The sequence below is a fragment of the Solanum verrucosum genome, unplaced genomic scaffold, assembly GCF_900185275.1.
Source record: "Solanum verrucosum unplaced genomic scaffold, falcon-dt-bn FXZP01000883.1, whole genome shotgun sequence".
Taxonomy (NCBI): domain Eukaryota; kingdom Viridiplantae; phylum Streptophyta; class Magnoliopsida; order Solanales; family Solanaceae; genus Solanum; species Solanum verrucosum.
In genome coordinates this window covers 1-5,114 of record NW_026020473.1, presented here as the reverse complement: position 1 = coordinate 5,114, position 5,114 = coordinate 1, and the positions used below count along the sequence as shown (strand labels likewise).

General features: G+C 51.7%; 15 non-coding genes across 15 annotated transcripts; all 15 read right to left on the bottom strand.

Moving 5' to 3' along the window:
- Nucleotides 1-189: 189 nt before the first annotated feature.
- LOC125809092 (5S ribosomal RNA) lies at nt 190-308 on the bottom strand. Its single transcript, XR_007441772.1, has one exon. It is a non-coding gene; the product is annotated as a 5S ribosomal RNA (ribosomal RNA).
- A 213-nt stretch (nt 309-521) lies between these two features.
- LOC125809091 (5S ribosomal RNA) lies at nt 522-640 on the bottom strand. Its single transcript, XR_007441771.1, has one exon. It is a non-coding gene; the product is annotated as a 5S ribosomal RNA (ribosomal RNA).
- A 213-nt stretch (nt 641-853) lies between these two features.
- Nucleotides 854-972, bottom strand: LOC125809089 (5S ribosomal RNA). Its single transcript, XR_007441770.1, has one exon. It is a non-coding gene; the product is annotated as a 5S ribosomal RNA (ribosomal RNA).
- A 214-nt stretch (nt 973-1,186) lies between these two features.
- On the bottom strand, nt 1,187-1,305 carry LOC125809088 (5S ribosomal RNA). The gene has a single exon (XR_007441769.1). It is a non-coding gene; the product is annotated as a 5S ribosomal RNA (ribosomal RNA).
- A 212-nt stretch (nt 1,306-1,517) lies between these two features.
- On the bottom strand, nt 1,518-1,636 carry LOC125809087 (5S ribosomal RNA). Its single transcript, XR_007441768.1, has one exon. It is a non-coding gene; the product is annotated as a 5S ribosomal RNA (ribosomal RNA).
- A 213-nt stretch (nt 1,637-1,849) lies between these two features.
- On the bottom strand, nt 1,850-1,968 carry LOC125809086 (5S ribosomal RNA). The gene has a single exon (XR_007441767.1). It is a non-coding gene; the product is annotated as a 5S ribosomal RNA (ribosomal RNA).
- Nucleotides 1,969-2,182: 214 nt separating this feature from the next.
- LOC125809085 (5S ribosomal RNA) lies at nt 2,183-2,301 on the bottom strand. The gene has a single exon (XR_007441766.1). It is a non-coding gene; the product is annotated as a 5S ribosomal RNA (ribosomal RNA).
- Nucleotides 2,302-2,512: 211 nt separating this feature from the next.
- LOC125809084 (5S ribosomal RNA) lies at nt 2,513-2,631 on the bottom strand. The gene has a single exon (XR_007441765.1). It is a non-coding gene; the product is annotated as a 5S ribosomal RNA (ribosomal RNA).
- Nucleotides 2,632-2,842: 211 nt separating this feature from the next.
- Nucleotides 2,843-2,961, bottom strand: LOC125809083 (5S ribosomal RNA). Its single transcript, XR_007441764.1, has one exon. It is a non-coding gene; the product is annotated as a 5S ribosomal RNA (ribosomal RNA).
- Nucleotides 2,962-3,174: 213 nt separating this feature from the next.
- Nucleotides 3,175-3,293, bottom strand: LOC125809082 (5S ribosomal RNA). The gene has a single exon (XR_007441763.1). It is a non-coding gene; the product is annotated as a 5S ribosomal RNA (ribosomal RNA).
- Nucleotides 3,294-3,507: 214 nt separating this feature from the next.
- LOC125809097 (5S ribosomal RNA) lies at nt 3,508-3,626 on the bottom strand. Its single transcript, XR_007441776.1, has one exon. It is a non-coding gene; the product is annotated as a 5S ribosomal RNA (ribosomal RNA).
- A 211-nt stretch (nt 3,627-3,837) lies between these two features.
- On the bottom strand, nt 3,838-3,956 carry LOC125809095 (5S ribosomal RNA). Its single transcript, XR_007441775.1, has one exon. It is a non-coding gene; the product is annotated as a 5S ribosomal RNA (ribosomal RNA).
- A 214-nt stretch (nt 3,957-4,170) lies between these two features.
- LOC125809094 (5S ribosomal RNA) lies at nt 4,171-4,289 on the bottom strand. The gene has a single exon (XR_007441774.1). It is a non-coding gene; the product is annotated as a 5S ribosomal RNA (ribosomal RNA).
- Nucleotides 4,290-4,501: 212 nt separating this feature from the next.
- Nucleotides 4,502-4,620, bottom strand: LOC125809093 (5S ribosomal RNA). The gene has a single exon (XR_007441773.1). It is a non-coding gene; the product is annotated as a 5S ribosomal RNA (ribosomal RNA).
- A 213-nt stretch (nt 4,621-4,833) lies between these two features.
- On the bottom strand, nt 4,834-4,952 carry LOC125809081 (5S ribosomal RNA). Its single transcript, XR_007441762.1, has one exon. It is a non-coding gene; the product is annotated as a 5S ribosomal RNA (ribosomal RNA).
- Nucleotides 4,953-5,114: the final 162 nt, after the last annotated feature.

The window sequence follows — 5,114 nt, the reverse complement described above, 5'->3', positions numbered from 1 at the left end:
AATTCTATTAAACACCTCCTTCCTCCCAACGCCCTAGCCTGCCCCCCACCGACCTAGCCTCCACGCGCACCGACGCATGACGCTGCCTGTCAATCTCATGCCCCCATACCTGTCCTAAACGACGTCGTTCCTGCAAAAAATAAATAATAATATTTTTTCAATTACACGACCAAATTTCGACAAAAAGGAGGGATGCAACACGAGGACTTCCCAGGGGGTCACCCATCCTAGTACTACTCTCGCCCAAGCACGCTTAACTTCGGAGTTCTGATGGGATCCGGTGCGTTAGTGCTGGTATGATCGCATCCATCATTCATAGCACTCTAAATTCTATTAAACACCTCCTTCCTCCCAACGCCCTAGCCTGCCCCCACCGACCTAGCCTCCACGCGCACCGACGCATGACGTCGCCCGTCACGCCCATCCTCAACGCCCCCATCACCTGTCCTAACGACGTCGTTCCTGCAAAAAATAAATAATAATATTTTTTCAATTACACGACCAAATTTCGACAAAAAGGAGGGATGCAACACGAGGACTTCCCAGGGGGTCACCCATCCTAGTACTACTCTCGCCCAAGCACGCTTAACTTCGGAGTTCTGATGGGATCCGGTGCGTTAGTGCTGGTATGATCGCATCCATCATTCATAGCACTCTAAATTCTATTAAACACCTCCTTCCTCCCAACGCCCTAGCCTGCCCCCACCGACCTAGCCTCCACGCGCACCGACGCATGACGCCGCCCGTCACGCCCATCCTCAACGCCCCCATCACCTGTCCTAACGACGTCGTTCATGCAAAAAACAAATAATAATATTTTTTCAATTACACGACCAAATTTCGACAAAAAGGAGGGATGCAACACGAGGACTTCCCAGGGGGTCACCCATCCTAGTACTACTCTCGCCCAAGCACGCTTAACTTCGGAGTTCTGATGGGATCCGGTGCGTTAGTGCTGGTATGATCGCATCCATCATTCATAGCACTCTAAATTCTATTAAACACCTCCTTCCTCCCAACGCCCTAGCCTGCCCCCCACCGACCTAGCCTCCACGCGCACCGACGCATGACGCCGCCCGTCACGCCCATCCTCAACGCCCCCATCACCTGTCCTAACGACGTCGTTCCTGCAAAAAATAAATAATAATATTTTTTCAATTACACGACCAAATTTCGACAAAAAGGAGGGATGCAACACGAGGACTTCCCAGGGGGTCACCCATCCTAGTACTACTCTCGCCCAAGCACGCTTAACTTCGGAGTTCTGATGGGATCCGGTGCGTTAGTGCTGGTATGATCGCATCCATCATTCATAGCACTCTAAATTCTATTAAACACCTCCTTCCTCCCAACGCCCTAGCCTGCCCCCACCGACCTAGCCTCCACGCGCACCGACGCATGACGCGCCCGTCACGCCCATCCTCAACGCCCCCATCACCTGTCCTAACGACGTCGTTCCTGCAAAAAATAAATAATAATATTTTTTCAATTACACGACCAAATTTCGACAAAAAGGAGGGATGCAACACGAGGACTTCCCAGGGGGTCACCCATCCTAGTACTACTCTCGCCCAAGCACGCTTAACTTCGGAGTTCTGATGGGATCCGGTGCGTTAGTGCTGGTATGATCGCATCCATCATTCATAGCACTCTAAATTCTATTAAACACCTCCTTCCTCCCAACGCCCTAGCCTGCCCCCACCGACCTAGCCTCCACGCGCACCGACGCATGACGCCGCCCGTCACGCCCATCCTCAACGCCCCCATCACCTGTCCTAACGACGTCGTTCATGCAAAAAACAAATAATAATATTTTTTCAATTACACGACCAAATTTCGACAAAAAGGAGGGATGCAACACGAGGACTTCCCAGGGGGTCACCCATCCTAGTACTACTCTCGCCCAAGCACGCTTAACTTCGGAGTTCTGATGGGATCCGGTGCGTTAGTGCTGGTATGATCGCATCCATCATTCATAGCACTCTAAATTCTATTAAACACCTCCTTCCTCCCAACGCCCTAGCCTGCCCCCCACCGACCTAGCCTCCACGCGCACCGACGCATGACGCCGCCCGTCACGCCCATCCTCAACGCCCCCATCACCTGTCCTAACGACGTCGTTCCTGCAAAAAATAAATAATAATATTTTTTCAATTACACGACCAAATTTCGACAAAAAGGAGGGATGCAACACGAGGACTTCCCAGGGGGTCACCCATCCTAGTACTACTCTCGCCCAAGCACGCTTAACTTCGGAGTTCTGATGGGATCCGGTGCGTTAGTGCTGGTATGATCGCATCCATCATTCATAGCACTCTAAATTCTATTAAACACCTCCTTCCTCCCAACGCCCTAGCCTGCCCCCACCGACCTAGCCTCCACGCGCACCGACGCATGACGCCGCCCGTCACGCCCATCCTCAACGCCCCCATCACCTGTCCTAACGACGTCGTTCCTGCAAAAAAAATAATAATATTTTTTCAATTACACGACCAAATTTCGACAAAAAGGAGGGATGCAACACGAGGACTTCCCAGGGGGTCACCCATCCTAGTACTACTCTCGCCCAAGCACGCTTAACTTCGGAGTTCTGATGGGATCCGGTGCGTTAGTGCTGGTATGATCGCATCCATCATTCATAGCACTCTAAATTCTATTAAACACCTCCTTCCTCCCAACGCCCTAGCCTGCCCCCACCGACCTAGCCTCCACGCGCACCGACGCATGACGCGCCCGTCACGCCCATCCTCAACGCCCCCATCACCTGTCCTAACGACGTCGTTCCTGCAAAAAAAAATAATAATATTTTTTCAATTACACGACCAAATTTCGACAAAAAGGAGGGATGCAACACGAGGACTTCCCAGGGGGTCACCCATCCTAGTACTACTCTCGCCCAAGCACGCTTAACTTCGGAGTTCTGATGGGATCCGGTGCGTTAGTGCTGGTATGATCGCATCCATCATTCATAGCACTCTAAATTCTATTAAACACCTCCTTCCTCCCAACGCCCTAGCCTGCCCCCCACCGACCTAGCCTCCACGCGCACCGACGCATGACGCCGCCCGTCACGCCCATCCTCAACGCCCCCATCACCTGTCCTAACGACGTCGTTCATGCAAAAAACAAATAATAATATTTTTTCAATTACACGACCAAATTTCGACAAAAAGAGGGATGCAACACGAGGACTTCCCAGGGGGTCACCCATCCTAGTACTACTCTCGCCCAAGCACGCTTAACTTCGGAGTTCTGATGGGATCCGGTGCGTTAGTGCTGGTATGATCGCATCCATCATTCATAGCACTCTAAATTCTATTAAACACCTCCTTCCTCCCAACGCCCTAGCCTGCCCCCCACCGACCTAGCCTCCACGCGCACCGACGCATGACGCCGCCCGTCACGCCCATCCTCAACGCCCCCATCACCTGTCCTAACGACGTCGTTCCTGCAAAAAATAAATAATAATATTTTTTCAATTACACGACCAAATTTCGACAAAAAGGAGGGATGCAACACGAGGACTTCCCAGGGGGTCACCCATCCTAGTACTACTCTCGCCCAAGCACGCTTAACTTCGGAGTTCTGATGGGATCCGGTGCGTTAGTGCTGGTATGATCGCATCCATCATTCATAGCACTCTAAATTCTATTAAACACCTCCTTCCTCCCAACGCCCTAGCCTGCCCCCACCGACCTAGCCTCCACGCGCACCGACGCATGACGCGCCCGTCACGCCCATCCTCAACGCCCCCATCACCTGTCCTAACGACGTCGTTCCTGCAAAAAATAAATAATATATTTTTTCAATTACACGACCAAATTTCGACAAAAAGGAGGGATGCAACACGAGGACTTCCCAGGGGGTCACCCATCCTAGTACTACTCTCGCCCAAGCACGCTTAACTTCGGAGTTCTGATGGGATCCGGTGCGTTAGTGCTGGTATGATCGCATCCATCATTCATAGCACTCTAAATTCTATTAAACACCTCCTTCCTCCCAACGCCCTAGCCTGCCCCCCACCGACCTAGCCTCCACGCGCACCGACGCATGACGCCGCCCGTCACGCCCATCCTCAACGCCCCCATCACCTGTCCTAACGACGTCGTTCATGCAAAAAACAAATAATAATATTTTTTCAATTACACGACCAAATTTCGACAAAAAGGAGGGATGCAACACGAGGACTTCCCAGGGGGTCACCCATCCTAGTACTACTCTCGCCCAAGCACGCTTAACTTCGGAGTTCTGATGGGATCCGGTGCGTTAGTGCTGGTATGATCGCATCCATCATTCATAGCACTCTAAATTCTATTAAACACCTCCTTCCTCCCAACGCCCTAGCCTGCCCCCACCGACCTAGCCTCCACGCGCACCGACGCATGACGCGCCCGTCACGCCCATCCTCAACGCCCCCATCACCTGTCCTAACGACGTCGTTCCTGCAAAAAATAAATAATAATATTTTTTCAATTACACGACCAAATTTCGACAAAAAGGAGGGATGCAACACGAGGACTTCCCAGGGGGTCACCCATCCTAGTACTACTCTCGCCCAAGCACGCTTAACTTCGGAGTTCTGATGGGATCCGGTGCGTTAGTGCTGGTATGATCGCATCCATCATTCATAGCACTCTAAATTCTATTAAACACCTCCTTCCTCCCAACGCCCTAGCCTGCCCCCACCGACCTAGCCTCCACGCGCACCGACGCATGACGCCGCCCGTCACGCCCATCCTCAACGCCCCCATCACCTGTCCTAACGACGTCGTTCATGCAAAAAACAAATAATAATATTTTTTCAATTACACGACCAAATTTCGACAAAAAGGAGGGATGCAACACGAGGACTTCCCAGGGGGTCACCCATCCTAGTACTACTCTCGCCCAAGCACGCTTAACTTCGGAGTTCTGATGGGATCCGGTGCGTTAGTGCTGGTATGATCGCATCCATCATTCATAGCACTCTAAATTCTATTAAACACCTCCTTCCTCCCAACGCCCTAGCCTGCCCCCCACCGACCTAGCCTCCACGCGCACCGACGCATGACGCCGCCCTTAAATATCATCAATAACGATCCCATCACTGTTCTACGGTCGTTCAAGCAAAACAA